A 17481-nucleotide genomic window follows, 5' to 3' on the forward strand; every position below is an offset into this window, starting at 1 on the left:
TTATTACATCATTGATATATGGGACATCTAGATCCCCAAATCAACGTGGTTCTAGGTACAATAAAAGCAACACTTACATCATCCTGTTCATTTTAATTTCAAATACTAGGTATTTGTTTCAGTGCCAGTCCAGACTTGGTACTCACTAGTGCTGTGATGTTAAGCAAGTAACTTCTCAACTGTAAACTGGTGGCAATATACCTGCCTTAGGGGTGGTTCTGTGAATTAACAAGATTATGTGTTCAAAGGTTTAGTAAGACTGTTAAATATATAATAAGACTATAGGGTTTTTTTCTACTTTTTTTTTTTTTTTTTTTTTTGAGACTGAGTCTTGCTCTGTCCCCTAGGCTGGAGTGCAGTGGCGCAATCTCGGCTCACTGCAAGCTCTGCCTCCCGGGTTCACGCCATTCTCCTGCCTCAGCCTCCCAAGTAGCTGGAACTACAGGCGCCCCGCCACCTCACCCAGCTAATTGTTTTGTATTTGTAGTAGAGATAGGGTTGCACTGTGTTAGCCAGGATGGTCTCGATCTCCTGACCTCGTGATCTGCCTGCTGGGATTATAGGCGTGAGCCACCGCACCCGGCCTTTTTTCTACTTAAAGCTGATTGGCTTCTCTTAAACTGTTTTTGAGTAGGTTGGCTTTTCCATTCTTTCCCTTGTAACAAAATGACATGAACCTTGTTGGATAGTCAATGAGTAGGAAACTTGCAAAAAATGTGCAATACCACAAATACTAGTTTCTCTACTGTTTAAAGTGTGTTTAAATTTACCTTTTTTTTTTTTTTTTTTTTCGTACAGATGGGGGTCTGGCTATGTTGCCCAGACTGGTCTTGAACTCCCAGTCTCAAGTGATTTTCCCACCTTGGCCTCCCAAAGTGTTGAGATGACAAGCATGAGCCATTGTTCCTGGTCCTAATTTAAATTTAATTACAAATTATTTTTTGGCCAGATTAGGTAGCTCACATCTGTAATCCCAACGCTTTGGGGGAGACCAAGGCAGGAGTTCAAGACTAGCCTGAGAAACATAGCAAGACTGTCTCTACAAAAAATTTAAATACTAGCCAGGCATGGTAGCTGCCCCTGTAGTCCTAGCTACTGTGGATGCTGAGGCAGGAGGATTGCTTGAGCCCACAAGGCCGAGGTTACAGTGAGCTATGATGGTACAACTGTACAACAGCCTGGGTGATAGATTGAGATCCTGTCTGTAAAACAATTTTTTAAAAGTAAAACTTTTTTAAAAGTGGAATTAATCCAAATTTGGTATTTGGAACTCTGGGATTTGGTATTTGGAACTCCCACCATGAACAGATAAACAGTAAGTCTAGTGACTTTGGGAATCTAATTTGTTTCTCTTTCAGTAGATTGTATTTTTTTTTTTTTTTTTTTTGAGACGGAGTCTCGCGCTGTCACCCAGGCTGGAGTGCAGTGGCCGGATCTCAGCTCACTGCAAGCTCTGCCTCCCGGGTTCACGCCATTCTCCGGCCTCAGCATCCCGAGTAGCTGGGACTACAGGCGCTGCCACCTCACCCGGCTATTTTTTGTATTTCTTAGTAGAGACGGGGTTTCACCGTGTTAGCCAGGATGGTCTCGATCTCCTGACCTCGTGATCCGCCCATCTCGGCCTCCCAAAGTGCTGGGATTACAGGCTTGAGCCACCGCGCCCGGCCAGTAGATTGTATTTTTTATTCCAGTTTTTCTAAGGTGTAGCCTTCCAAACAAACCTTTGGCAAGCAAGTAAACCACTCCTTTGTCTTGGAGTCTTCCTTTTGCGACTAAATGAACTTTTAGAACTTTTAGACCTTTTAGAAGTTTGGTATTTGGAACTCAAACCATTGTTATGGTTTGAATGTTTGTCCCCTCCCAAACTCATGTTGAGTTTTAATTGATGTGGGGTCTTTAAGAGGTGATTAGGGGTCGGGCATGCTGTAATCCCAGCACTTTGGGAGGCTGAGGCTGGTGGATAACCTGAGGTCAGGAGTTCGAGACCAATCTGGTCAACATGGCAAGACCCTGTCTCTACTAAAAATACAAAAAATTAGCCAGGTGTAGGGGTGGGCACCTATAATTCCAGCTACTTGGGAGGCTGAGGCAGGAGAATTGCTTGAACCCAGGAGGTGGAGGCTGCAGTGTGCCAAGATTGTGCCATTGCACTCTAGCCTGGGCAACAAGAGCAAAACTCCATCTTAAAAAAAAAAAAAAAACAAGAAGAAGTGATTAGGGCCAGGAGCAGTGGCTCACATCTGTAATTCCAGCACTTCGGGAGGCTGAGGTAGGAAGATGACTTGAGGTAAGTAGTTCAAGACCAGGCAACTCCAGCCAATATGGTGAAACCCCATTTCTACTGAAAATACAAAAATTAACTAGGTGTGGTGGCAGGTGCCTGTAATCCCAGCTACTCAGAAGGCTGAGCCATGAGAATTGCTTGAACCTGGGAGGCAGAGGTTGCAGTGAGCCAAGATCGCACCACTGCACTCCAGCCTGGGTGACAGAGTGAGACTCCATGTCAAGGAAAGGAAAGGAAAGGGAGGGGAGGGGAGGGAAAGGGAAGGGAAGGGAAGGGAAGGGAAGGGGTGATTGGGTGATGGCAAATCCATCATGAATGGATTACTGCTGCTGTTATTGCAGGGGTAAGTTAGTTATCATGAGACTGGGTTTATAATAAAAGTGAGTTTTGCCCGATTTCTTCTCTCTGCCTCACCAGTTTGCTTGCACTTTCTGTCCTTCCACCATAGGAAGACTCTCATCAGATGATGGCACCATGTTCTTGGGCTTCTCAGCCTCCAGAACTGTGAGAAATAAATTTCTTTTCTTTATAAATTACTCAGTGGGTGACAGATTCAATAACAGAAAATAGACTAAAACAACAACAACAACAACTTTTTCATAAAGTGTTCTGTGCTTTTTTAAAAACAAACATCATATTCCTTGTGTGGTGAGAAGCAGAAGTATTATTATTCCTATTTTTCAGACAGAGAAAAAGGTTTAATAAGACCTAATCAGGTTCACACGGTTTTGGTGCAGCAGAACCATGCCTGAATTCTAAAACTCTAAAACTTCTAAAAGGTCTAAAAGTTCTAAAAGTTCATTCAGTCGCAAAAGGAAGACTCTAAGACAAACGAGTTAGTTTACTTGCTTGCCAAAGGTTTGTTTGGGAGGCTACGCCTTAGAAAACCCAGAATAAAAAATACAACCTACTGAAAGAGAAACAAATTAGATTCCCAAAGTCACTAGACTTACTGTTTATCTGTTCATGGTGGGATTTTTTAAAAAAAAATTTTAATTCTTTGAGACAGAGTCTTACTCTGTTGCCCAGGCTGGGGTGCAGTGGTGTCATCTTGGCTCACTGCAACCTCCGCCTGCCAGGTTCAAGGGATTCTCATGCTTCAGCCTCCTGAGTAGCTGGGATTACAGGCATGCACCACCATGCCCACCTAATTGTTTTTGTATTTTGGGGTTTTGTTATTTTGGCCAGGCTGGTCTCAAACTCCTGGCCTCAAGTGATCCTCCTGCCTCGGCCTCCCAAAGTGCTGGGATTATAGGCATAAGCCACCACAAGCTGTCAGATTTTTTTTTTTTTTTTTTTTTTTTTTTTTTTTGCATATGGTTCTCATATCCTCAAAGATTATTACCCACCTTCAGAGATTGCCATTGGCAAAGTCAGAGATGCAGTTGTTTTCATGAGTCAGTAACTTATGGAAGAGACTTGAAGGTTTCATTTATTTTGGAAATTAGAATTAGAGGTTATGGCCCTGCTTATTTGTTTTGTTGCTTACCTAAAGGTGCAGAATGCTTTTATGTCCACTGGATGTGAAGTGCTCTCTTATTCAGAGTTGAGGCAGAGAAACTTAGTGTGGTGGCTCCTGCCTATAATCCCAGCTACTCCCCAGGCTGAAGCAGGATGACTCCTTGAGCCCTGGAGTTCAAGGCCACCCTGGGCAACAAAAGGTGTGAGACCCTTGTCTCACAAACAAACAAACAAAACAAAAAAACCAAACAAAGTTGAGGCAGAGTACAGGTGTCTGTTGTTTTCACACATCACACACACTACCAGGAATTCTACGGAGACCCAGCCAGTGGCTGTTAGCTATGAATCTGACCGGAAACAAGAACCTGGAAAAGGCCAAGCAGGTTCCGATTTTTCCTCTTCTCAGAAGGGTAGAGAATCAGTGCGTTTACTGGCTCATCGGTCTTTCTCTTTATCCTGATTTCTTTGACTGACTCCTTCAGGAAGGATAGCCTATGTGTTGGAGCTAGACTATACGGGTGCAATTCCTGACTCCACCTGTTCTACGGTGAGCAGGCCTGTGCAAACCTACCCCCAACGGCGGAGGGAGCTGAAAGGCCAGATAAAGAGGCAGACACGCCCAGTTTCTCAGCAAAAAAGCATTTAATAAGAACTTAAAAGCAGAAGCCATGTCCCAGGCATCTGCAAGATGGTGGATCCCCTTGCTGTCACCCCAACCCAGACCCAGGGCTTATATACCGTAGGGAAAGGGTATCCGTGCTTCAGAAGGGATGTGTAAGACAATTGAAGCTGACTCCTCAGGGAAAGGCAAGAACGCTACCCGCATCATAGCCTATTGAAGGGGTGGCCTGCCCCTCCACACCTGTGGGTGTTTCTCGTTAGGTGGAACGAGAGACTTGAGAAAAGAAATAAGACACAGAGACAAAGTATAGAGAAAGAAAAGCGGGGGCCCAGGGGACCGGCGCTCAGCTTACGGAGGACCCACGCAGGCACTGGTCTCTGAGTTCCCTTAGTATTTATAGATAATTATCTTTACCATCTTAAAGATAAGGGAGTGGCAGGACAATAGGATCGTTTTTAGGGAGGAAATCAGCAGTAAGACATAAGAACAAGGATCTCTGTGACATGAATAAGTTTAAAGGAAAATCCTGTGCCTTGAGATAAACCTTTTAGCGGCATTGTTTCATCCTATCACATGGGGATAAACCTTGGACAATACCTAGCTTTTCTAGGAACAAAGACACACCCTGCACGCCCAAAATCCATTAAACCTTGAGTCACCACAGCACATGTCTCTTGCAAGGACAAGGTTGGGGGTAGGGTCACAGATTAACAGCATCTCAAATACAGAACAAAATGTGAGTCTCTTATGTCTACTTCTTTCTATATAGACACAGTAACAGGCTGATCTCTTTCTTTTCCCCACACCTATAATTTGCTTAAGGGCAGGATTCATAGTAAGTGCCTGTTTATGATAACATCAAGGTTTTTTTAATCTAGGGGCTAGACTTTTGGTAAATATGTGTTCTTAACAGTAGATAAAGTAGAAATATTAGAGGTATTACTGGAACTGGGAGTTCATCAGAAGTCAACATGGTGTTTGAATAGCCAAGACAGAGTCACTTTAGCCTCCACGCCACCATTATGATTCAAACCATTCTATGCCTCACTTTTCTCATCTGTAAAAGAGATCAGTGATATAAAACCCTTAAGGCGGCCGGGCGCGGTAGCTCACGCCTGTAATCCCAGCACTTTGGGAGACTGAGGTGGGCGGATCACAAGGTCAGGAGATCGAGATCATCCTGTCTAACATGGTGAAAACCCGTCTCTACTAAAAATACAGCAAATTAGCCGGGCATGGTGGCGGGCGCCTGTAGTCCCAGCTACTCAGGAGGCTGAGGCAGGAGAATAGCGTTAACCCGGGAGGCGGAGCTTGCAGCGAGCCGAGATCACGCCACTGCACTCCAGCCTGGGCGACAGAGTGAGACTCCGCCTCAAAAACAAACAAACAAACAAACAAAACTCTTAAGGCTACTGCAAGATTACATAAATTAAGTGGTTTAGAGTAGCACGCAGCACATAGGCCCTATGTAAGTGTGAGTCATTATCCTTCAGTCAACAAACAACTTTAGAACACCAAGTGCCCAGGTCAGTGCTGGGATGCAGAGTTAACTAAGACATGGTCTCCGCATTTATTAGAGTCACTTCTTCTTTTTTTTTTTTTTAGACGCTCTGTCACCCAGGCTGGAGCACAATGGCACAATTACACTCACTGCAACCTCTGCCTCCCAGGTTCAAGCGATTCTCCTGCCTCAGCCTCCTGAGTAGCTGGGAGTACAGGCACGCACCACCACACCCGGCTAATTTTCGTATTTTTAGTAGAGACGGGTTTTCATCCGTTGGTCAGGCTGGTCTTAAATCCTGACCTCGTGATCCGCCTGCCTCAGCCTCCCAAAGTGCTGGGATTACAGGTGTGAGCCACCAGGCCAGGCCTAGAGTCACTTCTTTATTGCTCAAGTTGTTTCTTTCTGCTTTTAATAACACCTTTTGCCTCCTACAATGACATTCATTTTTTTGTTTTCTTTTCAAGTTTTTATCATTTTTGATAATAAAAAACTAAGTAATGCTTTAAATTATACTATAAATGTATCACATGTCCTCCTGTTCAGGGAAAACATACATCTGCTCACCGCCTTTAGTTCCCCTCTTCACATCTGCTGCCTAGTTTTGGCCAAGTGAACTTTCCATTGATATCCTGGGCTCTTTCCTCCCATTCCCATATCTGTTCTTTCTTCTCGGTCCCAGAGCCCTTGTCATTTTTGCACCCCTTATTTATGGATTTTCTCCTCTGATTGTACAAACTAATAACATACCTGAAAAGAGAACAGCCCAGTCATTGCTTGTTTCTTTTTTCTGGCTATTCGGTCCCTAGAAGTCTCTGAGTTTAATCAGGTTTTTTTTTTTTTTTCCTGGGGAAAGAGCTTTAATATCCTGGTACACCATGGTGAGCAGAAGCCCAGGCAAAACATCTACACAGGCAGGTGTGTGTGGTTTTAAGCCCACTAGGTCCCACTTTCTCTCATCACAGTCTCTCCCTAAGGTGCTGCCTAGAATTCTGCACAAGCATTCTTACTCCCAAAGCACAGGGCTTTCTTCCAGCTTGCTTTTCGAAGGAGGCATCTCAACCAGAAGGGCAAAGACAGAAGAAAAAGGAAAAACCAGGCAGAGACGCTGATACAGAGTTTACTGTTACGTGTTTGGCTGGGTGCAGAATTGCCCTCCCCACCCCTGGCCACCCTGGCCTCCTGGGAGGAACAGGCAGAGATGGCTCCAGATGGCTCTTGGCTGCCACTCTAGGCCTCAGGGCTTACACAATGAGCACAGCGGGTTCCACCTTCCGATAGGAAGTGCAAACTCGAATTCACAGTCAGACTTCACCAGGAGGGAGAGATGGTCTTTGGCTGAAGGCACTTTAATCAGGGAGCAAACCCAATGCCAGGGTTTGTCTTCCTTCTCGTTACTCTGATAAATCTAGACGCCACTCTGTTGGAAAACCAGCACTGCCTGCAGCTGGGGTTAGCGCACTGACCGAGTGAGGCATGAGACCTGCTCACTGAGAACTTCTCGTTAGGGCTGTTAGTGTGGTCAGCCAGCAGCTAGCATGGAGTGAACTGTTTTCCACAGGCAGCCTCATACTTCTTGAGCCGGCCCACTATCTTCTGGGTGCCATGCAGATCCACAAAGCAGAAAGGCCCTCCAAGACAAGGCGGGAAGCCGAGCCCAAAGATGGCTGTGATGTCTCCCTCTGCAGGTGTGGCCAAGATCCCCTCTCGCAGGCACATGACTGCCTCATCCACAAATCTTATCGCCAGGCGGAACTGGATGTCTTCGCCTGAGGAGACTTTAGACTTAGGAGGCATCTTTAGACTCACTAAGATGCTATCCACGTCAGAATTCAAATTCTTACTCTTCACATTCTCCTGATAGATGTAAACGCCCTTCCCAGACTTGCAACCTAGGAAGCCCTTGAACACCATCTGTGTCAGCAGTTCTGGGTTTCCACCTCCACACCGCTCCCCAAAGGCTTTGCGCAGATCTTCCGCCACGTGTTTCGCTACATCCACCCCAACTTCATCCACCAGTGTGGCGGCACCCACAGGAAAGCCAAAGCTTGTGGTCAGGGAATCCAGCTTCTTGAGGTCAACTCCTTCCTGGAGGATTCAGATGACTTCAGACATCATGGGCGAAAGACATCTGGTGGTATAGAAGCCAGGTCCATCCTTAACCACAATGATGACCTTCGCCTGCTTGAGACCGACTGCTACAGCTGAAGCACTGGTGTCTTTGGAAGTTTTCTCGGTTGTAATCATCTCCAGCAGCTGCATCTTGTCAATGGGAGAGAAGTAGTGCATGCCAATCACCTTCTCAGGTCTTTTGCTGACAGCAGCGATTTCACTGATTGGGAAAGCAGATGTGTTACTGGCAAAGACACAGTGATCTGGAACCACCGCTTCTACTTCCTTTAGCACTCTGTGCTTAAGACTAAGGCCCTCAAACACAGCTTCAATCACCATGTCGACCTTTAAAACATTGCTAATCAAGCTGCCCAGCCAAGTTGCTGAAGATGGAATCCCTTTCAAATGATTCCTCTGGAGGTTTCAAATGATGTTAGAGCTTTCTTCTTCACTTTATCATTCAATCCTTTGAACACTTGTTGCTGTCCTTGGCCTATCCTAGTGAGTGTGGCATCTTTAAGTATAGTCTTTAGCATCTTATCCACAGAGACTTGGGCAATGTCTGCTCCCTTCAGCCCTTCACCAAGAATAACCAGATGCTTCACATCCTTCTGTGGAGCTCCAAATTTATTCTTCTTGCACAAGACCTGACCATTGCAGAGTCCCATCAAGGCCTTTGATTCACTGGTCATTGCAAGCTCTCCAAATTTCTGAGATTCAGAGAGAGAACCAGCATCACTCCCTTGCTCAATTCCAGTCTTTACCACATCAATTATTTTCAGAGGCGCAGGATAAAGGCCTTTAGTCTCCTTTCGCACTTTTTCTTCTACTTTTTTGGAAACCTGTTGCCTGACAAATGGAATGGTCATGGCGTACCCTGTCAATTTTTCCACCAATCCCTTGTCTCTCTTTGGAGAGATCTTATCAGCTAGACCTTTGGCAAAAGTAATTGCAACTTCTTTTGGTATTCGATTGCCCGTTACTCTGGAGGTTTTAGTCCCGTTCCCAGGGGTTCCACCAATCGGTCAACCAGTCCCATTTTCTTTGCCCTGTCTGCATGAATGTTTCTACTAGGCAGCATCACGTCAAAAGCAGCAGGCACACCCACCTTTTTGGGCAACCTTTGTGTGCCTCCTGCTCCTGGTAAGATCCCCAGCAAGACTTCAGGGGCACCAAATACGTTTTTCCGTCTTTTGTTGCTATTCTGTATTGGCATGAAATGGCAAGCTCAAGTCCTCCTCCCAGGCAGGATCCATTGATGGATCAAACAGGCTTTGTGACCTTCTCAAGTTTCTCAAATGTTCTCTATGCTTCTTGTGACATCTGTGTTACTTCTTGAGGGGTCTTGCAAGTGGCTAACATGTTGATATCAGCACCTGCAATAAAGCAGCCTGGGTTTGATGAGATAAGGGCGGCACTTCTGATGTGATTAGTAACCCAGATTTCATTCATAACTTCTGTGAACTCTGAATGCAGCTCTTCATTCAGTGTATTTACCTTTGAATTGGGAGAGTTAATTCGAAAAATTGCCACATCCCCTTTGACTCCGTGGTTCATATGGGTTCTGGTCAGCAAAGCAGAAGACTGTAAAACTGCAGCATATATAACTTCGGGAGCAGAGGATCCTGAAGGCAGAGAAGTGGCTGAGGATGCCAATTGCCCAGTGGGCCACCATGTTGAGTTGAAGAGGACAGCAGTGGAGAGTGCTTTTAGCGGGGCCGGCCGAGCGGAGGAGTTTTCCTCTTAATCAAGATTTTTAAAAATTGAGGTGAAGTTGACATAACATAGTATTAAGCATTTTAAAGTAGACAATTCAGTGGCGTTCAGCATGTACAGACTTGTGTAACTACCACCTCTATTTTCAGAACTTTTTCCTATCCCCAAAAGAAAAGCCCACATTCCTTAAGCAGCCACTCCCTAGTATCCTCTCTAGCTCCTGGGCAACTACCAGTCTGCTTTCTGCCTTTAGGGATTTACCTGTCCTGGATGTATTTTCATAGAAATTGAATACTTCCATATAAATGACATCATGCACAATGTGACCTTTCTCATCTGTCTTAAGATTTTAGGATTATTTGCATGGAGCATAAATAACTAATTACAGAGCACATCCAGGAAAATTGTCTCAATGGAGAATTTTGATTTTATTTAATTTTTGCTGTAGCCATGCCTCCTTTAGGGAACCTGTGGATGGAGGTCTAAAGTAACCTGAATGCATGGAGGTAGAGGCAGGCTGAACAAATTACCCACAGTGCTGGCATGTACTGAGTGAGTTACTAGTGTTGTTTTCTAACTGTGCTGAGATGGTTGACTCTTCCTTTCCTCCTCTGGTAACAAAGTGAAAAGGCCCTCATTGATTGCTACTTTTAGCCAATGTGTGGATGCGGGTGGGGAGTGTGTGGATCGGTGGGTAAAAGGGGTGAGGGGTTGTGGGGAGGGGGAAACTGGCTGCAGTGTGAACTAAAGAATTTGGAGCTGTTGATGTCGTTTGCTTCTCAAATCTCATTAAGGACACTGATTTTAATGAAAACAAGAGGGGTTGTGATTTGATTAGTAGTGACTGAATAGATTATCATAAAAGAAAGGCAATCACCAGTGCAGACCCTAAAAGAAAAAACGCAGCCCGGTGCAGTGGCTCACTCCTATCCTAGCACTTTGGGAGGCCGAGGCAGGTGGATCATGACGTCGGGAGATGGAGACCATCCTGGCTACCATGGTGAAACCCCGTCTCTACTAAAAATACAAAAAATTAGCCGGGTGCAGTGGCAGGCACCTGTAGTCCCAGCTACTCAGGAGGCTGAGGCAGGAGAATGGCGTAAACCTGGGAGGCCGAGTTTGCAGTAAGCTGAGATTGCACCACTGCACTCCAGCCTGGGCGACAGAGCGAGACTCCGTCTCAAAAAAAAAAAAAAAAAAAAAAAGAAAAGAAGAAAAGAGCCGAGAAGGAAGAATTTGCCAACATGGTTCCAGGACTTCAAGAATCTCTGGAAAGAAGTATCTTTAGAGATGAGAATGGCAATTCTACAGATGGCATGGTGTTTCTAATATGCTATAATTTCCTTAGGAACTGTCCCTCATCCATTTTAGAGCTAACTGGGTCAATATTTACTCTACTAATCTTTGGAATCATATCAGATCTTACATTGCATCTCTGAGCAAACAACTAATATGGAATTTGGTCTTTGGAATGTATCTACCCACAAAGAGAAAAAAACCCTGTGAAGAGTTCCATGTAATTTGGAACACCTCTAATTTTCCCTGGCATTTCAATTTGTTGAAAACTGCCCTCCTTCCCCCGTTACCCCATGACAGCTTAAAAAAATTTATTTTGTCATTTTAGAGCTGGATGAGACTTTGGAGATCTTCTAGGCCAATATTTATCAAAGTTCGCCTCCAAACTGACCACCAGCTTTGGAATGAATTATTGGCATGTTTTTCAAAAACGCAGAGCCCTGGTATGCACGAAGTCAAAATTTGTGGAATCTGCAATTTTATGCACTCACTCACTCACACCAAAATGTGAGAACCATAAATCTACTCATATTTCATAACTAATCAGAAAACTTTGAACCATGGGTGCAGATAACTTGTGGATGGTCACAACTTATATTTTTGAAATATCTCATCTTCTATTTTTTTTTTTAAAGAGAAGCTTTGAAGTAGAAGGATGAAATTTTTGTTATTCTTTTTTTTTTTTTTAAATTTTACTTTAAGTTTTGGGATACATGTGCAGAACTTGCAGGTTTGTTGCATGAGTATACATGTGCCATGGTGGTTTGCTGCACCTATCAACCCATCATCTAGGTTTTAAGCCCTGCATGCATTAGGTATTTGTCCTAATGCTCTCTATCCCCTTGCCCCCCACCCCCCAACATGGCCCCAGTGTTTGATGTTTCCCTCCCTGTGTCCATGTGTTCTCATTGTGCAACTCCCACTTATGAGTGAGAACATGCAGTGTCTGGTTTTCTGTTCTTGTGTTAGTTTGGTGAGAATGATGGCTTCCAGCTTCATCCATGTTCCTGCAAAGGACAATAACTCATTATTATTTTTATGGCTGCATAGTATTCCCTGGTGTATATGTGCCATATTTTCTTTATCCAGTCTATCATTGATGGGCATTTGGGTTGGTTCCAAGTCTTTGCTATTGTCAATAGTGCTGCAATAAACATACATGTGCATGTGTCTTTATAGTAGAATGATTTATAATCCTTTGGGTATATACCCAGTAATGAGATTGCTAGGTCAAATGGTATTTCTGGTTTTAGATCCTTGAGGAATCGCCACACCGTCTTCCACAATGGTTGAACTAATTTATACTCCCACCAACAGTGTAAAAGCATTCCTATTTCTCCACAGCCTCACCAGTATCTGTTGTTTCCTGACTTAATAATCACCATTGTAACTGGCGTGAGATGGTATCTCATTGTGATTTTAATTTGCATTTCTCTAATGACCAGTAATGATGAGCCTTTTTTCATGTGTTTGTTGGCCACATGAATGTCTTCTTTTGAGAAGTGTCTGTTCATATCCTTTGCCCACTTTTTGATGAGGTTATTTTTTTTTTGTAAATTTGCTTAAGTTCCTTGTAGATGCTGAGATATTAGATCTTTGTCAGATGGGTAGACTGCAATTTTTTTCTCCCATTCTGTAGGTTACCTGTTCACTCTGATGACAGCTTCTTTTGCTGTACAGAAGCTCTTTAGTTTAACTGGATCCCATCTGTCAATTTTGGCTTTTGTTGCGATTGCTTTTGGTGTTTTAGTCATGAAGTCTTTGCCCATGCCTATGTCCTGAATGGTATTGCCTAGGTTTTCTTCTAGGGTTTTTATGGTTTTGGGTTTTACATGTAAGTCTTTAATCCATCTTGAGTTAATTTTTGTATAAGATGTAAGGAAGGGGTCCAGTTTTCTGTTTTCTGCATATGACTAGCCAGTTTTCCCAGCACCATTTATTAAATAGGGAATCCTTTCCCCATTGCTTGTTTTTGTCAGGTTTGTCAAAGATCAAATGGTTGTAGAGGTGTGGCATTGAAATATCTCATCTTCTAATATACCAGTTATTAAATATACCAGTTATTGTAAGATAATATTTTATAAAAATAGTTGTTATTTATAGAGTAACTTCTGTGAGACACTTGTTTATGTTATTATCATTTTCAAGACAGGGTCTCACTATGTAGCCCAGGCTGGTCTCAAACTCCTGACCTCAAGTGGTCCACGAGCCTCAGCCTCCTAAAGTGTTGGGATTACAGTCATGAGCCTCCATGCCTGGCCTATGTTATCTTTGGCTATCCTGCAAAATAGCTGTTTCACCTCTGAGCCACCTCAGATATTTATGCCTGAACATAGGAATAATAATATTTCCTACCTCTTGGATTTAAATGAGATACTATATGCAATGTGCTTCCATAAAGTAAGTACACAATAAACATTAGCTATTATCACTATTATTTGATCACATTTTATACATGGAGGAACTGAAACATGTGACATTAGGTAACACATTCAAAGAAATGTGGAGGAGGAGGATGGTTAGGAAATGGTGGAGACAGAATTCAAATCTCTACGTGCTAGATTACAAAACCTAACTTTTCCTGCTACTCTACATCTTATATGTGCATGATCAGAGAAGGTTCCTTAGTTCATTTTCCCATTAAAAATAATTCTTTTGTTTTAGCCCTTTGCCCAGTCCTAGATTTTTGATACATTCTTGTTTACTGTTCTCTCATCCTTGAAGAGTCCTGGGCAGCTGCACAGCAGAAGTTGAATGAGTAATTCCTGTATATGCATAAAGGCCTGTCACTCAACTTCTTCATACCCCAGAGAAGTTCTGTAATATGGCTGGCAGTAAACTGAGAAAAACAAAAATCGGGGAATGCAGAAGTACAAGCACTCCAAAAATCACACTTTCACCCACACAGACTCCTTTTTGAGCTCTTTTAAAAAACAACAAAGTATCATATTGAACAATCTAGCTGGTGTCCAAAAATAGTGGCCTGGGGAGTCACTGCCGGAGCATGCTGGCCTCAGACACAGGAATGTACACCCTGGAGACTCCCAGGGGAAGTCCCCAATTTGGCTTCACATAGTGGCCATAATGAAACCTCACCTTGTGCTTCTCATGGTGAGGATTAAGTGGTGAAGTCCAGATGTGCACCAGCAGCACAATTTCCAAGTCATGTTATTTTTGTTAAAAATGAACTAGCCAGGTTGTGCTGTGGTTTTTCAATAGAAGTTGGTGAGGGGAGAGAGTAGTTAGTAAGGAAAATAACTAATAGCTGAATGAAACCCCACAAAATTGTTTTTCAGTCTCACTAACTCCAAATCCCCCAAAAGAGAAAATGCTTCTGTAATTATAAGAGATATAATTTTTATTCCTTTAGAAGAAGCAAGGTGAACAGGGAATATTGCTTTCTAAGAAATAAAGTATTTTCTTATGCTGGACAAATCAGGTTTCCTTAACATAAAGAATTTTATAGCTACATGTAAGTTAGTTAACTCTGGATTTTATTAGAGTTTTCCTTAAGAAGATTATATAAAATATGAATAGCATCTTAATTTTATGTCATCATAGCTTTACTGTGAGCCTTCACTCAAACCAGACTGAGCTCAAACTGTTGCTAAAATATCAGAAGCAAGTCCTCACAACCCTGCTGAGAACACCTGGAGAGAAGATGACAGGAACAGCAAGGTTGGGAGGACAACAAGCTCATGCTGTTCCTGTCACCTGGAGAGATGAGAAATTTTATCAAGCATATTTTACATATCCCAGGTGCCATGCTTTCAGATTCACACACAGTAGCTAAGAAAACCATCAGGATGACTTTGTGAGGAAGGACTTCTTTCCCAATGTCATACATTTCCTAAGGGAAAGCGCCAGATCTGCTGGACACGGTGGCTCACTCCTGTAATCCCGCACTTTGGGAGGCCAAGGCAGGCAGATCGATTAAGCCCAGGAGTTTGAGACTAGCTTGGGCAAACATGGGGAAACCTTGTCTCTCCAAAAAATACAAAAATTAGCTGGGTGTGGTGGCACACGTCGGTAGTCACAGCTACTCAGGAGGTTGAGGTAGGAGGATCGCTTGAGCTGAGCAGTTGGAGGCTGCAGTGACCTATGATTGCACCAGTGCACTCCAGCCTAGGTGACAGGGTGAGACCCTGTCTCAAAGAAAAAATAAAAGGGGACAGATCTTGGGCCCAAGTCTCTCTGTCTTCGAAGACCATGCTGGTTTCTTTTTTTTTTTTTTTGAGACGGAGTCTGGCTCTGTCGCGCAGGCTGGAGTGCAGTGGCCGGATCTCAGCTCACTGCAAGCTCCGCCTCCCGGGTTTACGCCATTCTCCTGCCTCAGCCTCCGGAGTAGCTGGGACTACAGGAGCCCGCCACCTCGCCCGGCTAGTTTTTTTTTTTTTTTTTGTATTTTTTAGTAGAGACGGGGTTTCACCGTGTTAGCCAGGATGGTCTCGATCTCCCGACCTCGTGATCCGCCCGTCTCGGCCTCCCAAAGTGCTGGGATTACAAGCTTGAGCCACCGCGCCCGGCCAACCATGCTGGTTTCATTACACTATACTCTCTTCCCAGAATTCTCTGCCCCATCCTCAATGAAGATAAATGAATAGTCAAATATTTTCTATTCATTTTATTATTCGAATGATAAACGTTCAAATCCTATCTATTCATCAAAGTCTCAATCAAGCACTGCCTGTATATCATTAAACTTGTGATTATTTCAATTATTTTTATTATTGTAGCTTTTATCTACCATGGTTTTCTTCTTCTTCTGAACTCATGCCACAAAGTGGATGATGCATATCCTGGTACAGCTGTCCCTTGGGAACCACGAGGGACTGATTGGTTCCAGGACCCTCTTCAGATACCAAAATCCGAGGATGCTCAAGTCCTTTATATAAAATGGCATAGTATTTACATATAACCTATACACATACTCCTGTATACTTTCAGTCATCTCTAGACTACTTATAATACCTAATACAATGTAAATGCTATGTAAATAGTTGCTATACCGTATTGTTTTTAAAATTTGTATTATTTTTAATTGTTATTTTGTTTGTTTTTCAATTATTTTCAATCCAAGGCTGTGGAACTCATGCATATAGAGGGCCAACCATACTGGGTTTGTACAAGAGAGTAAGAGAGGCCAGGTGCAGTGGCTCATGCCTGTAATCCCAGCACTCTGGGTGGCTGAGGCGAGAGGATCGCCTGAGCCCAGCAGTGCAGGACTAGCCTGGGCAACATAGTGAAATCCTGTCACTATAAAAAAATTAAAATATTAGCTGAGAGTGGTGGCACATGCTTGTATTCCTAGCTACTCAGGAGGCTGAGGTGGGAGGATCATTTGAGCCCAGGAAGTTGAAGCTGCAGTGAGCTGAGATTGCGCCACTGCGCTCCAGCCTGGGCAACAAAGCAACAAAGCAAGAACTTGTCTCAAAAAAAAAAAAAAAAAAAAAAAAAAAAAAAAGTAGGAGACCACATTTGGAAAATTTTAGCAAGAATTCATGCTTTTTACAGAGAATTAGAGAATCATTTTTTCTCAGTTTTTCCCCCATCAAACTGTCTATATAAAGAAGAGCAAACTAAGAAATGCTGAGCATCTGAGGGTATAATTGCAAATCAATCAACTTACTTGGAATCTATGTTTGATCTTTAAAAGTTTCATGATGCTATATTAGCAACCACACTGGTAGGCCTGCTACATGTGGGTTTACTATGCAGACAGGGGAAAATAAAAATTGTTGAAGTCTTCCATGTCTTGAGGCCTTTTCCTTTGCTCATGAGAGTAGAAGATAATAATGGGGAAAAGAAAGGCCTGGTGTGGTAGCTCACATTTGTAATCCAAGCACTTTGAGAGGCCCAGTCAAGTGGATGTCTTGAGTCCAGGAGTTCGAGACCAGCCTGGACAACGTGGTGTAACCCCATCTCTATAAAAAATACAAAAATTAGCCAGGTGTGGTGGTGGGTGCCTGTGGTCCCAGCTACTGGAAAGGCTGAGGTGGGAGAGCCTGGGAGATGGAGGTTGCAGTAAGCCAAGATTGTACCGCTGCACTCCAGCCAGGGTGGCAGAGTGAGATTCTGTCTCAAAAAATAAAAATTAAAAAAAAAAGTGGGGAAAAGACATAAGTATAAGGAAATTAATGTGCATATTACATTAGTCTCTAAATAATTTTTTAAATAAAAATAATGTTTTCCTCTAATTTTTGGGAAACCTTTATGTTCCAGGAAAGCATGGCATGTCCATCCTGTGGCTTCAACTTATCCTTGATCAATTGCTGCACCCTCAAAAAATAAGCATATCTCCGGATGTGCATGTCCCATTTTGAAAAGCGTATGGCTAAAGAAACACTAAAGTTCCTTCAACTTTGAGATGCCATGATTCAGTAATTTTTAGATTTGTCTTTTATAGCTATTTATTTTAATATTGTCAGTCATTTAAGTATTTTGTCTTTTCTTTTCTTTTTTTTTTGAGGCAGAATCTCACTCTGTCAC

At 43.1% G+C, this 17481-nt stretch overlaps 1 pseudogene across 1 annotated transcript; it reads right to left on the reverse strand.

Moving 5' to 3' along the window:
* Positions 1-7221: 7221 nt before the first annotated feature.
* Positions 7222-9655, reverse strand: LOC112634998 (annotated as a pseudogene). Its single transcript, XR_003121853.1, has one exon. The product of XR_003121853.1 is annotated as a trifunctional enzyme subunit alpha, mitochondrial pseudogene (transcript).
* Positions 9656-17481: the final 7826 nt, after the last annotated feature.

The sequence above is a fragment of the Theropithecus gelada genome, chromosome 11 (assembly GCF_003255815.1).
Source record: "Theropithecus gelada isolate Dixy chromosome 11, Tgel_1.0, whole genome shotgun sequence".
Taxonomy (NCBI): Eukaryota; Metazoa; Chordata; class Mammalia; order Primates; family Cercopithecidae; genus Theropithecus; species Theropithecus gelada.